General features: G+C 41.1%; 1 long non-coding RNA gene across 1 annotated transcript; it reads right to left on the bottom strand.

The window, feature by feature from the left end:
- Positions 1-13,103: 13,103 nt before the first annotated feature.
- On the bottom strand, positions 13,104-13,581 carry LOC149957527 (uncharacterized). Its single transcript, XR_016478232.1, has 3 exons — positions 13,334-13,581; positions 13,197-13,274; positions 13,104-13,139 (listed from the first exon to the last, which is right to left on the bottom strand). It is a non-coding gene; the product is annotated as an uncharacterized LOC149957527 (long non-coding RNA).
- Positions 13,582-14,230: the final 649 nt, after the last annotated feature.

The following is a 14,230-nucleotide window of genomic DNA, read 5'->3' as shown; positions in this document are numbered from 1 at the left end:
CCTATGGCACCGACCAGGGACAAACCGTCGCATCCGTACGAACCGAGAGTCTAGACCGGAGAACTTGTCGCGCTTCTTCCTTTCAGCTTAAGTGATGCCCAGAGACGGTCTGAGGAAGTTGACGACCAATCCCACACCAACGCCGTGGCTCTAGATGTGATAGCCCGAATGAGTAATAATAATCAGTTCAAACTTCCTACGGTCATTTTAATTTTCTTAATGCGGACGTTCATAGTATCATATATCGCGTGTAGGATAATACGAGCCATATTCCGGATTACGGCGGGATAAGAGATGACTGGGATGTGGGAATTTACCTCGTGATCTTTTATTTGTTCCAGCACCAGCGTGGCTAAACCAGAAACTTGTTTTGGTTCGATAACGTTGGTTCCGACGTTGATGCCCATTTTTAATAATATGGAACCCGAACAACCGCCAATGCAGTTGCTAATGCAATGCTGCATGTCCGTCGTAACCGCGCTTTCGGACGCCAGCCATCCTTTAACTCGAAACAAGCGGAATATGTTGCGCGTCTATTTCCGCCACTTTGTATTTGAGTTTGTTTATCGTATCAGACACGCGTTTTTGCAGTTCGATTACGGTGTGATCGCGGATGAAATGGTGAATGTTGCACACGTTCATGAACGTCATCCACGCGTATCTGGCATCGATCTTGGTTTTTGAAGCCCTTTTTTAGGTTTTGTCAATATTGTCGATGTCCGCTCTAATGTCGTGGAAGTTGTCCTTAATCCGCAGTATGCACTGAGCCGAAATTCTCGCCTTGTGATCGAACTCTGCGTATTTTGGCTAGAGTGATTTTTAGTTTCGAGTTTGTGAGGAAATTCCAGGCGCACGCCAACATACTTTTCCAGCGGAAATTAACTATTCCTCCTGGGATTCCTAGCCTTGAAAATCAAATAATCGATTTGCCTGTGGTGTTTTTTTGAATTTCAGAAATTCTTGAGATGGGGCCACTAGCAGTATAGACAATAGCAGCCTTGGAAATAATAATTTGGGCGATCACTGGTCATCGTGTCCAGTTTATTAATTCTAGGTTTCAACCTCAAACCATGAATCCTCTAGTTTCGCTTCCTCCAGTTTAATCATTCATAAGCTGGGGATCACTGGTCACAATGACTAGTTTAATAATTAAAAATCTATGGGGTCGTTGGGACCAGTTTATAAAAAACCTTATTTCCAAAGCTGGTCACTAGTAAATTTCACTGAAATGTACTATTTGCGCCATCTCTCGATTGAAAAAAGCTAAAACGAAGCGCTCTTTATAATAGTTTGTATATAGTATATAAAATCTTGTTCATTTGTTTCGTAAATAAATTTATTTTTTGATTTATGGTTTCAACACATTGAAAAAAAAGGTTTGAATTATATATATTTGTATCAATAATGAAGGAAATAAACTAGTATAAATTGTTGAGCCTTATTCTATATCTTATTTTTATCGTATTATTTCATTTGCAAGACAAAATGTTTTCAACTTGTGGTAATTTCTTAACCTTCCATAAATTGACATGACAGCACGATAAATTTATAATGTTGGTACAGAATCTCAAGTTTATATTTTTAATACTAGGTGGCAGCACTTGCCAAGAACGTCTTTATTACTTTTTTTAATAGAGCCGAGACTAATAAACGGAAAGGACTCTTGAAGCGGCAAAATTAAATACTCATGAAAAAGTAGTATCTATTGCGATTGATGAGATGTCATTAAACAGCCATCTTATACTGTATACGACCGAAAACTAGACCGCTTGTTTGGTATGAAAGATAGCAAGCAGTTAGTTTTATCATTGGTTCGTTCACTATGTATTGGATTATCGATCCAATTAGTTGAGATTAATTCCATTCGTCTATCAGTAGACAAACCATTAATTTTATTTCATTTTGTTTCGAGCTAATGAGCCACGTTTCCGGTTAGTCACCCTTTTTCTAGTTTTTCGTCGACTGGTTGTAGATTTTTTTTCGGCTGGTAGTAGTTTTCTTTCTTCTTTTAATTCGTCTTCGACCCGAACCACTCTGGCCTGTAATGCCTTGTATAGCCTCGCCGAAACATCTTTTAGTGGAAGTTGTGATGTTTTCCCCCGCGACGGCGTCGTTTAGAATTTTACTCCCTACGCCCAGCGCTTGTCTTCCAACATACTTAGCGCCTTTAACTAGGAAGGGTGATGCCCATCGAAACAACCCCGAAAACAAACTACCGAGACCGTGTCCTTTTTGATAGGGGGTTCCTTGAAAGAAATGAGACACGGCCCCTCCGGATTGAGCCTGATCGAGATAATAATTCTTGTAGGGACACGACACCCTTTCATCCAGAATATCTGCTTTAGGCATTTCTTCTCCTTCTAAAGTGTAGTTTAACAGTCAAAGATCCGAATGCGAATGGCGCCGGTTTACCCCGCGACGTCATTATATGCACGCTAATTGTATCGAAATACCTCTTTGAAACTCGTACATTGCCAACATTGCTACCGAAAGAACCCTCTACGGGAACTATTCTGACAAGTGGGGCTAGCGTATCACCAATTATCTGATCTTCAACCACGTCAGTATACACGAACAACTGCTTGGGCTCATTCACCGTGATCCGGGAGGGTCTATTACCGCGTTGCCCATTTATAAGATCGAAGGCCCCCTGTTTAAACCGAGGATCGCTTCGAGACTCCTATGAATTTGAATAATTGTATTCGGAACTTTCGTGGGTTTCAGCATGACGAATCTTGTAACCTCGTTGTATTGAAAAGACGTTTTTAATTCTTTTAACACGCTTTGACATCGCCCGTTAATCTTCTCAACTAAATGTCCCATGGAAGTGTAGTGTCCGTAATTTATCTTGAATTTATGATACGAACCCGTCAATTTAGGGGCGCATTTATTTATTTCTGATAATTTTATAGAATTGTCAATAGTAAGTTCCGTCTTCTCTGGCGGTTTCTTTTTACGTTGAATACCACCTTGATTAACACGTTTATTGATAGTCCCAAAAGGCGCCTCGTCTTGGTATTCTGCGAAATCAAGCTTTACACGTTTTTTATCGATCTCGAGCGTTTCACTTGTTTGATCGTCTACGGGCGCGTTACTGGTTGGTTCGTTCGCGACTGATTTAGCGGGTATGCCTGATTCCGTCGTATCAACCGTGACCGGTTTGTTATCTATCGCCGTGTTTATCGGAACAACAACGGACACCGGCGCGTTGTCCTCTGTTTTATCGTCTACGAAAGGCTCGTTTGCTATAACATCGTCTAAGAAAGGATCATCGAAGAAAAAATCATCATCGGTATTCGAGTCCTCGTCTCTGCTATTGTCGCGGACTGGTTCATCGGATTGAGTTTCAATGTTTTTTGTTATCTTATAACGTTTTTGAGAACGGTATATTCCAAGCGCATTCCCCAACGCAGCCTCGTGTCTTATTCGATCGAGGGGCGTACAATCGGGAGGAAGTGTGATGTCGTCCGTAATCAAAAACTCGATAGTGTTTTCGCCCTGGTGGAGGTTAAAGAAGGCGCTAGTATAGTTAATCTCCGTTAAGGCACATTCCCAATCTCCGTCCAGTTCTACGGGTTTCGCTAACCTGGTAGTATACGAGGCCATGGTATTGTCCTTGTATATCTTCATACTCGCGTTAGACGGCAATGTCAAATACATCTTGCTTCTTTACCCAAGAATTAGCACTCGGTGGATATCCAATATAACTAACTAGGTATTCTATCTGTCTTCCTCGTATTCTCGTCTTTAGTCCTTTATCGATGTGGTACGCTTCGGGTTTCGCCACAGATTGTTATTCTTCCTCGTAAAATCTTCCTTATATCGGTTCACCCGCAAGATCTTCGAGTATATAAAGAGGCGGGTCGGCCTTCACCACCCGGACAATTTTCAAAACTTCTTTCGACCAATTACCAGGCTAAGATTTCTCGAACTTCCCCTTGTTTTTACTCATTCGACAGTGATCTCCGGTTTTGAATTGAGGCCGTCGCTTTTTGGGTCGTTTTTTTCCTATTTCATATATATCGTTTTAAAAACTTTCAGTACGTTGTCGGGGTTGACATCTAAAAAGGCCATCTTAATAGTCGAAAGGATAGTGGTGTTATAGCTTTGGAGCAAATCAGGTAGGACGTACAAATACCGATACGTATTGTTACCCGTGAAATATTTGTACATCTTCGATTTCAGGGTTCGATTAAATCTCTCAACCATACAAGCCTTAATATCGTCGTTCTCGCTCGTGAAAAATTTAACGATTTTACTTTTAAGGAAGTTAAGAAACTCGGTTCCTTTATCAGTCTGAATTTTTAGCGGCGTAAGATCGGCGAAAATTTTCTTGGTGGCTTCTACGATGTCTTCCCCTTTTTTGGGCTTTATGGGGATAGCCCAGGCTTTTCGGCTAATCGTATCGATGCACACGAGTAGATAGTTGAAACCAGAGTTGAATTGATCCCCGATATTAGTAACAAAGACTATCTCTTTTAAAATTTCGATACGCACCTTTATGTATCGTGTAAGAGTCTTGAGTAGACAACCAGTTTACGACTTGTTCTCTGGAAATCCCCTTTTCTTTAACGGCGTTATAAAGCTTAGCCACTCCTTTCGTGAAGAACGCGCCGATTTGCCCGTTGTTTTCGTGCATAAGATCGTCCGCGATCAAAAGAATATGTTCGTTTTCATTACTATGGTAATCGTCGAGTTCCGGAACCCCTTCCCGGAAAATCACAAAGTCTTTCATGCCGTCATAAAGAGGCTGCCATTCGTTATAATGCCAGAATATTTTTGATGGAGGCGGTGATATCATTTGATACCGATTTTTGATCAAGCGCTCTACCAGATAAGTCTTCCCAGAAGCCGAAGGGCCACTAATAATTAGAGAGAACGAACCGTATAAAGGTAACATGACTAAAGATTAAATACTAAATGAAATAGCGCGCGAAAGTTCATTGCTTTTTAACGTAAAAAGTTTGGTGCGCGATTTTTCTTATAACCATTTACGATCTAGTTTAAAGGTATAATCGTTTTCGCGTCTACACCCTATTACCCTTCTATCGCGTCAAGTCGTTGTCCCGTATACTGATACTGCCATTTCCACTTACATCGTTCAACGATATTCAACACCGAATGACACTGGTTGTAGCTCATCTACTTCCCCATTTTTTTTTAATTTCCATAGTTAACCCCCAGCTTTTTTTTAAACTGTCGCATAGACACTCAGAATTTATAACCCGGTGTAACTAGTAACAGAGACCACACCACCGGAGTTCTTTCATCATAGTGCCAGCGTCCCCCCTAACATTTTTTATCAACCCATTATTATTATTATTATTATTCATTAACTGATGATATTATTATTTTTTAAAAAAAAATAAGGGCAGCCGCCGCCGCCGCCGCGAAAATTTAATATCGCGATCGCGAAAAAAGTCTAGCGCCGTCGCGATTCTCGCGTATGACCTTCGCGCGCGATTTTTTTTGATAGTTCATTCTCTCCATTCTTGGTAGTCAAAGGGTAGAGTTTTAAAGTTATCGATTACTCGTAATTTGTTAACGACTGGTCTATACCTTTTTACTTGTTTAACGGTTACTACCGTGTGATCTCTTAACCGACAAATGAGATGTGGGATTTCAATTTAGATCGGTAGAGTAGGAGCGTCAACATCTACCCCCATCATTCCCTTCAAGGAGTCCATAGATATTTTATTTTTAGTAGAATAATTCTGACGGAGTCCTTTAGCCTTAATAACCTCGTGGGTTTCACCGGTGTCGGGGTTTAATACTTTATACGTGTAGTTCTTAGGACCCCCGCTACAGTACTCGGTTATATAGCAATTTGAACCGTATTCCGATAATTGATCTGCTATTTGACCTAAGTAGGGTCCCTCCTCTAATAGTTTATGACCGCCAGGGCTGTGATACATGATTGAATCCGTATCCATATAAATTACGTGCTCTCCGAGCTTATCCAGGACCTCGTACAATTTCATCCTGGCGAAGGCGGTGGTGTAACAAGCCAAAACGACGTTTACGTGTTTCAGAGCCGGATCAATTTCTTTTAAGCGTTTCCATTTGAGTAAAATAGTGTCGTCATCAATCGGCAATACACTTTTACGTTCAATATTGGGGTCGTTAAAATTTTTTTTTCTCTATCTCGAAATTGTTACGTTGGCCTAACTTGCCCCAAAACGACGTAGCCATGAGTTTTCCTACGTTTCTCCGACCGGCATTGTATTCAATTTTGTCAAAGTCTATTTTGATACCTTCGACCTTTTCAAAATCTTCGACGTATTTCCGCTTTTCCTCGTCGGTATTAACACCCGGTGGAAACCACTAGCTTCCGCTTTAATTTTATACATCGTTTTGATGTAAGCCGCGAATAGCCCCCCCCTCGCCCGTTCGTATATCTCCAAAACCTTGTAGCCCATTTTGACGGCCAGTTTTAATTCAACCGAAACCAAAGTACCGATAAAAGCTCTATCGGGGTCGTCGTGGCGACAAGTCTCCTGATTCATTTCTACGCTACAATGCTGGCAGAGCGAAAACACCAGCTTACCATTCACGTGCATAGGGAGAACAGGGTGGAATAGTTTAGGGGGCGGCAGAACTCGGCATTTAACCAAACCCTCTATAGAATCTAGAGATTGTAAATCTTCCGGAACGATCAGCACTTTCGGGTGCCCAACTGGGACTTTAGCGTAAAGATTTACCGATGGGTACAGTGAAATAAAGTCTCCGAAAAATATACGATCGAGCCCGGTAATTTTCCGTAAAACGCGTCCCGCGGATTGAGCGGTGAAACGATTTTCCTCGTAACGGCCTCGAATGTCTTGTTTTTTGGGTCATTGGCTATACAATCGAACTGGCATTCCAACATTTCCGTCACTGTTTTGTTCATTTTTCTTAGAATTTCGACGGATTTGAGTCTGTAGATAACGGTGATTATACGTGATATTAGGGTCACTGTGTATCGGGGCATCACGACCTATTTTCTTACACGTTGGAAAACCGTGAAAAAAGCAGCCTTGGAAAAAATAAATTTCATTGCCGTAAACGCCGTCAACTTTAATACCACCGACTTTAATTCTTTAGCACGCATACCGGTTTCTATTCTTATTCCCCGTCTCTTCTCCTCCCACGCTAACCATTTATATCCTTTAACCGACTGTCGATCGGTTAGTCTATAGCCATTTGAAGGTATAATGCCTATTGTATCTGGTTTTAGAATTTTTTTTCCTAAAAATGTAATTACAGGCACCGGGTAGAGTAATGGCGATCCTAAAGGGGTCTGCGTTACATATTTCCATAAACTCTTACCGGAAAATGCTACAGCCGAGCCTAAGAATGTTGCAATCGCTCTTGCAGTATTCTATAGTGTCTTTTACAAAGTCAAATCCACGCCCATTAGCGATACAGTCTGCGTGCCATTGCATTAACTCTTTTCGCTCGTTTAAACCGAGTTGATTAACACCGTACGCTTCCAAAGGCGGGAAAGGGTCACCATTGGCGGTAGTATAGTTGGTCTGTTCGGGTTTGTCAGGGTTGAAATTGTTTTCGACACAGTTAAACAATAGATGGGGGAACCGCCCTTTTGTCGATGAGGCCCCTAAACCAAAGGTCTTGTTAAATTTAGATAAAGCCTTTGGCAAGTAAGAATCTAAGAAATTAAAATTAAAACATTTGAGAAATATAATTTTGGTCCCGTTTATAATGCTAAACGGAGAGACCTTTTTATCCACTTTCAGAAAAGATCTAAAAACAAATTGCAGATCGTAACATTTGGCCGCGTGCGCTAGTAAATAAATAGTTTTTATATCGGCTAGTGTCTGTAGGTATTCCACGAATCGGTTCACTACGCCTTCGCCTAAAAAGATTCGCTGCCGGGAGCTATACCGAACACACACGGCGCAAACGTAGCTCGAATCTTTCTCATCGAGACATTCCCCGCAGACCATTTGCGAAACCAGTAGAAACGGCTCATGCTCGTATGCCATAGTGTTGTTCTTGCTGCGTTTGTTTTGAATACTCTTGATATCATAATAGATAAATATATATTTCGGCTTTTGAAATGTCCCCCTGGCTCTCGGAATTGCCACGTCGGTATGAGATTCCTTTATAGGCTGGACGTAGCAAAGATGAGGATAGGAGTTGTAAGCTTTGCAAATAACGCAGTAGACTTCGTAACATTGATGTAAAGTATTCCTATACCGGTAATCCAAGTATTTGTGACATTTTTTGCAAAACATTATTCTAGCGCAAAGAGGCTCGGTAGTGGACGTGGACTGCAAGTGCGCGTCGAAGCAATCCTTACCACGGAACGATCGCAAACATTGTGGGCACGGAATTAAGTCACCCTGACAATTTATAGCCCGGCAACATAATTTACAATAAACAGCGCACGAATGCCGTGATTTTTTATCGAACCCCACTAAGCAAATGGGGCAGGAATAGTTAGTACTGAAAAAGGGCGTTAATTTTGATATAACATCGTAATGCTTATTTTCACATATCAAATAAAGCGGGTTACCAGGGTTCCCATCTTCCCCCTTAAAGATGACTTCGGGTTTGTCGTTTCTTATTTCGAAGACAATTATTTGAAAATCCGAAAGAATAAATTGAAACTGCACTAGGCTATTATAGCTTCCGCACTCTTGCCTAAGAACCCCTCTTCCTGGCATAATGATTCAGCCCTGGTCGTTTGATGAACCGAGTTGGTCTTATACAGGTTTTTATATTCTTTATAAAAGTTCTTGACGCCCAGATTTTGCGTTACTTTGAGTTTAGCCATGGCAACTACGAGCGCTCGTGCTAGACATAATTTATCTCTATTTTTAATCGAAATGAAACAACGTTAATCGCGAATATATCAAACGTGTTGTTTCAAGCCGCGATTTCTTAGGCGGGCCCCACCGTGGGGTAATCGGACAACGTTCAGAGTGAAAAAAACGGGAGCGCCCCAGAAATCTTCTTTCTCATCTTCGTAAATCTCCCCGTCTAAAAGGTCGTATACGCTACCGGGCTCAAGTTGAGACTTTTTACGGAAAGAAATTTCCAAGCCTTTACTCGGAAACGCTTCTGACGTACAAGTTATTTTAACCTGGTCGTCGTCCATTAATCGCTCGAAAATGTACGTAACAAATTGCGTTATACCTAACTCTACGTCACTAACGAAACGCACCGTGAGATATCTACCCGTGAAATTAAATTTTGGATAAGCTTTCTCACCATCGTCTATGATTTCAAATTGGGCTGGTAATTCCAGCTGCACAACAGCATCGTTTACGGTAATACCACCACCATGTTGGGGCTGCTGAGCCGGTGGTGATGGTGTATGATTCGAACTATCAATAGATATACTTTCATTAGAGCCAGAAGAACTACGCGAGGTACTCGAATTTTCAAACATAGCGGGCAGTATGAGAGATGGTGTTGAACCCCTTACGGCCCGTACGGATTGAGAATTATCATCCTCATCAGGGTATACAGTCGATGCGGCTGAGCCCTGAATACTAACAGGCTGAGACGCGTCATGGTCCATATAAACATTGTTACACGCGTTTATACTATTGAATTCGCTTATTGATAATGTATCCGCGTTCGATGTGAAACTAGTATATGTCCTGACCACCTTGTTTCCCGTTTCGCGTTATTTGGCGAACCTATAGGCTCTAACCGAATTGATTTGCTTCCTGGAGATAATCCTCCATCTTTCTCTTTCGACCGATAGATGGCGATAGGCTCTCCGTAAACGAGTTTAAAATTTCAAAGCTCTCTGGAGCGCTCGTAGAGAACTTTGAAATTTCCTCTTCTTCGCTCCTAGCTGAGTTATTTTCCAGATTTATTCTCTCTCCCGCGTTGGATTCTAATCGCGTATTATCAGGCGTGACTACGCCGTGTCGCGATAAGTCCGACTCGCTCGTGTCAGATATTTCGCGAGCGGGTGTTAACCAGTTATGGCCGGAAAACGGGAATTGATCAATAGAATAAATTCCGTTGGAATCGTCCTGGGCGAGGCGTGGACTCATATCCTTGTTAATATCAGTGTTGTATAAGGTTGGTAACTCAAAATCATTGGCTAGCAAATCTAAACCGGGGCTGTTAGGTTGTTCGTTCCTAGCGTTTGATTCCGCGAAATAATCAGCCGTGTTATAATCAATCGGTTATTCAAAATCATCTCCCAATTCAGATAAAATATCATTCCTATCCCGACATTGTATTTCGCATTCGGGTGTTAAAGCGTAGGTCGGGGTGTTTTGAATTAAATTATTTAACTCGCTACGATTATTGCATTTAAAGGTGTTAGAGGGATCTGGCCGAGGTACTCAATTATTTCTCTAAACGTTTTAACTAAATTACTATCAGTAACACAGTTCGGTACGCAATTGGTCAAATCATCGTAACAACGCGTTAGAGACGCTAGATTAAAATATAAATTGTACAAAAAAATAAACTTACGGGGCGAATCCGAATAAAGTATCGCAAATCTGCCAAGAGCTGTTCTGCCGACATTCTAGTACTTTTTTTCTGGATCAAATTAGAAAAGTTTAAGACTCTTGGAACTCTAGTTTCCAAGTGATGGTTGCCATGATCTTGGCTTGCCTTTTTATCCCCAAACGCGTCCTGGGCTTGTTAATGCAAATTCTCAAAAAAAAAATCACATATGGCAGAGAAATAGGCCTGGCCAAGGATAAGCAAGATTATAGAGCGATTTTATAGATAACCAGAATTATAGATAAGGTCTCACCTTTTTTATAGATAAGCAAATTTATGGAGCGATTTTTATAGAGCCACCGAATTTATAGATCCAAAATTATGGAGCGATTTTCATAGATACTTAACCTCGCCTTTTTACAGAGCCTCGTTCACCACCCGTCCTTTTATGGATACTTACAATGGGTCCCCCTCTTTTTTCCGACAATAGCAAGCCAAGAATGTTACTCGCTCTTTTTTGTAGGAATAAGTCTCTTTCACGACCCCCGTTCAATTGCCTAATATTAGTTGAATAACAAGACATATTTTGATAATACACCAGACTAGGTAACTGAGTAAAACACAAGAAGAACAAGTTATACGCTTGAAGAGCAGATGTCAGGTTACGCCTCTCAATTAGATTAGTATAATCGCTTATAATGGTAAATGGACTCGAATAACAACCAAATTTACGCATTACGTCTGGAAATATATCAGAATCTCCTTGGCCGAAATGGATCTCTTCAAAATCTTCGCTGTCAGGGTAGCCGGCAACGCGTTGAACGTGAAGTTTGAGAACTTCGAACATCGCTTCAATACAGGGCCTCTCCTTCTCAATTTCAGTCAAATGTTTGTCGACGGCGTGGATACATAAATTTAAAGCTAGGATACCCGCTTCGCCAAGTTGGAATTCCTCTTTTTTCCCGAAACTTTTATACGCCAAAAGAGTAACGTTTCCTTTACTAGCTAGAAGTTCAAAAGTACGACCCCCAATTTTGGCAAGCTCGAGACTAAATTTATTTTTCTCAACTTCTCTAGTATGTGATTCAATGAGATACCAATTTTGATACATCTTATTAAAAGCTACAGGCGGGAGGCATATTGAGGATTGAAAAGTAACGTCGTTGAAAAAGAATATTTCCAGGCCCTCACCTTTTAAACCAATTGATAGACACGAATTTTTTCCTAAACGCCAGCGAAAATTGATTTTCCGCTGAAAGTTAGCATCTTGTTTTCTGCTACCCAAATCGTAAGACATCTTAACGCTTCGAAACGCGAATACGAAAAGACGCAAACCCCGGAGCTCCCCCGGTATTAATATCCCTCGGATGACTCATACACCCCGGGGAAAAAAAAATTATCGCGTCTGGGCAAGATTTTTTATTAAGTAAATTCCGGAATATACTGCTGAAATTTCAAAAAAATAATCTAACATAAGTACTAAAGGGGTTTCTAACTATATTAGGGGGGCTTCTTTTTTACCCTTCCATCACCGATTGTATCAAAATAATTATAGGTGGAATAAGAACGAGTATTTGTTTTTTTTTTAAATTTTACCTGGAAAAAAGAAATAGGTTTTAATAAAATTTCCGGAGCACCGATTAAAAAGTAAGACATACTCAAGACATTAATCGGCCCCATCGACCAGCGCCGCGGCTAATACGGCCTGGACCGCGTCCACGACCACGTCTGGTAACCCCGCGGTAGGCTAAAGAAATATTATTTTCATTATTATTAATATTATTATTTTAGATTAGTTAAATTTCTTCTTACGCAATGACGATTGCGGAATTGCCCCGCCCACCGGGGAGTTGACAGCCGCTAACGATAAAAATATATTTAAAAAATAACCGAAATTTTATAAGATAATAACTTACGGATCGGGTATGACGGGGCGGCCACGCCCGTACCCCGGGACGTGACGACCATGCCCGTACCCCGGAATTCGCGGGGGTGGTCCTGGACTAATGAAAATCATATTTTTTAAGAAATGTAAAAAAAATTAGACCAAATGCGACTCACGCTTCTCCGATGGGGGCATTAGCTAGGCTACGCGCCAGCCAGTACCGCATTATTCCCATTCCCATTCCTCTTCGACCTCCAGCGAGGCTATGATATTTCCATATTTTTAAAAGAATTGTAAAAGAAATTTGACTAATTTCAACTTACACTACTGGCGGAATGGGGGGAGGGGGGGTGACATTTCCCACGGAATGCGCTCGGTCTTCTTCGGGACTAACGAAAATCATTTTTTAAGAAATGTAAAATAAAAAATAGGCCAAATTTTAGCTTACATTGACTTTTGCTGGTCGTCTTCGGATGACATTTTTGGAAATGAAGCCAGAGAATTCTAGCACTCGCGGTCAAAAAAAGATGACAATGAGCAAGTCGAGAGAAGGGGGGTGTCCGCAGGGGTTGAATCACCCGCACCTGCAAGTAGAAACTGCCGCGGGCCAAACGGCGAGGGGACAATACCCGACTTTTTTCCATAGAAAGGAGTAAAATGGTGAAAATAGATGTCAAAAAATAAGCTTACTGGGAATTATTTAAAAGACACTTTTTTCGAAAAAACATTTTTTATTGATAAAAATTTTATAAAAATTTACAAGAAAATATATAATAAAGTTTTTTTTAAAATCAAGGGAGGCGAAACAGGCGGTGAATTGAGGAGGTCAGAGCTGTAAAAAAACATTTAGTTTAAAAAAAATATACTTTTTCTAAAAAAACGAACTTACGAAGGTATAATTGGGGGAGAAGGAACGGCGACTTCGGGGTCGATCAGAAAATTAGGGATGGGCGGCGGCGCGATTAAACTGATTTCGAAAGAAATGTTAGAACCCTTAATTTATATCTGAAAATTAATATCAATTACCCCAAATCAGCAGCGAAAGCTGTTTCGGCGAAATCGCCCGCTACCACCGAGGTGATATGAGCAATCGCGGCGTTCTGGGCCGCCCAGGCAAGATCGACCACCACCTGAAAGTCCAGGGCGATGGCTTGAAGTGAAGGCAAATCATGGTGATAAGCCGAAGAGACTCGCCCATGTTACGTGTCGCGTTAAAGGCACCACGTAACACGGCGGCCAAGGAGATTAAAGATGCGGAATAACGGAGGGGAGAGCAAGGAGTGCCGGTGGTGAAAGAGCCAGCGGAGGTGATGATGATGAAAGCGGGCTTTAGAAAAAACAAAAAATGATTTAGGATATTTTTTTAAAAAAGGGGTTAAAGATTTTTTAAAAAACCTACTCGGGAGAAATTATCACCACATCAGGTGACGAAGGAAGGAGAATGTTATCGTTCCAATGAGAAAAGCCCGGAACGGGGCTTGCAGGGGAATAACTAGGTAAAAAAATATAAATTACAATAACGAAAATATATAAAATATCAAAAAACTCACGAAATAGAGGTAAGAGCCTCCAGCTCTTCCATAGAGGAGGAATCGGAGGATGATGAAGAGGGTGTACGGCTAGATAAAATTTAAAAAGTTAGAATTAAAATAACCAAGTGAAATAAAATTTGAAAAAACTTACCAGCGTTTTCGGGAATTCCCGGAGGCCATATTTTTTTCCTGGACTTGTTCTGACTATCGGTAAATTCGCGAGGCTAGATATACCGGTCATTTTAAGGGGCCGGGTCGAAACCCGGATGACCTCTAGGGGGGTTAACCCTCTAAGGAGTTTCATTGGACACACACGTAATTTACCGCTAGAAATTGTCACGAAATCTAGACAGTTTTCCTCACCAAATAAAATCGCCTCCAAGTTATTGAA

The sequence above is a fragment of the Leiobunum rupestre genome, chromosome 2 (genome assembly GCF_980474605.1).
Source record: "Leiobunum rupestre chromosome 2, qqLeiRupe1.1.hap1, whole genome shotgun sequence".
NCBI classification, from domain to species: domain Eukaryota; kingdom Metazoa; phylum Arthropoda; class Arachnida; order Opiliones; family Sclerosomatidae; genus Leiobunum; species Leiobunum rupestre.
The sequence above is the reverse complement of the archived record's forward strand: the minus strand, read 5'-3'. Positions and strand labels throughout refer to the sequence as shown.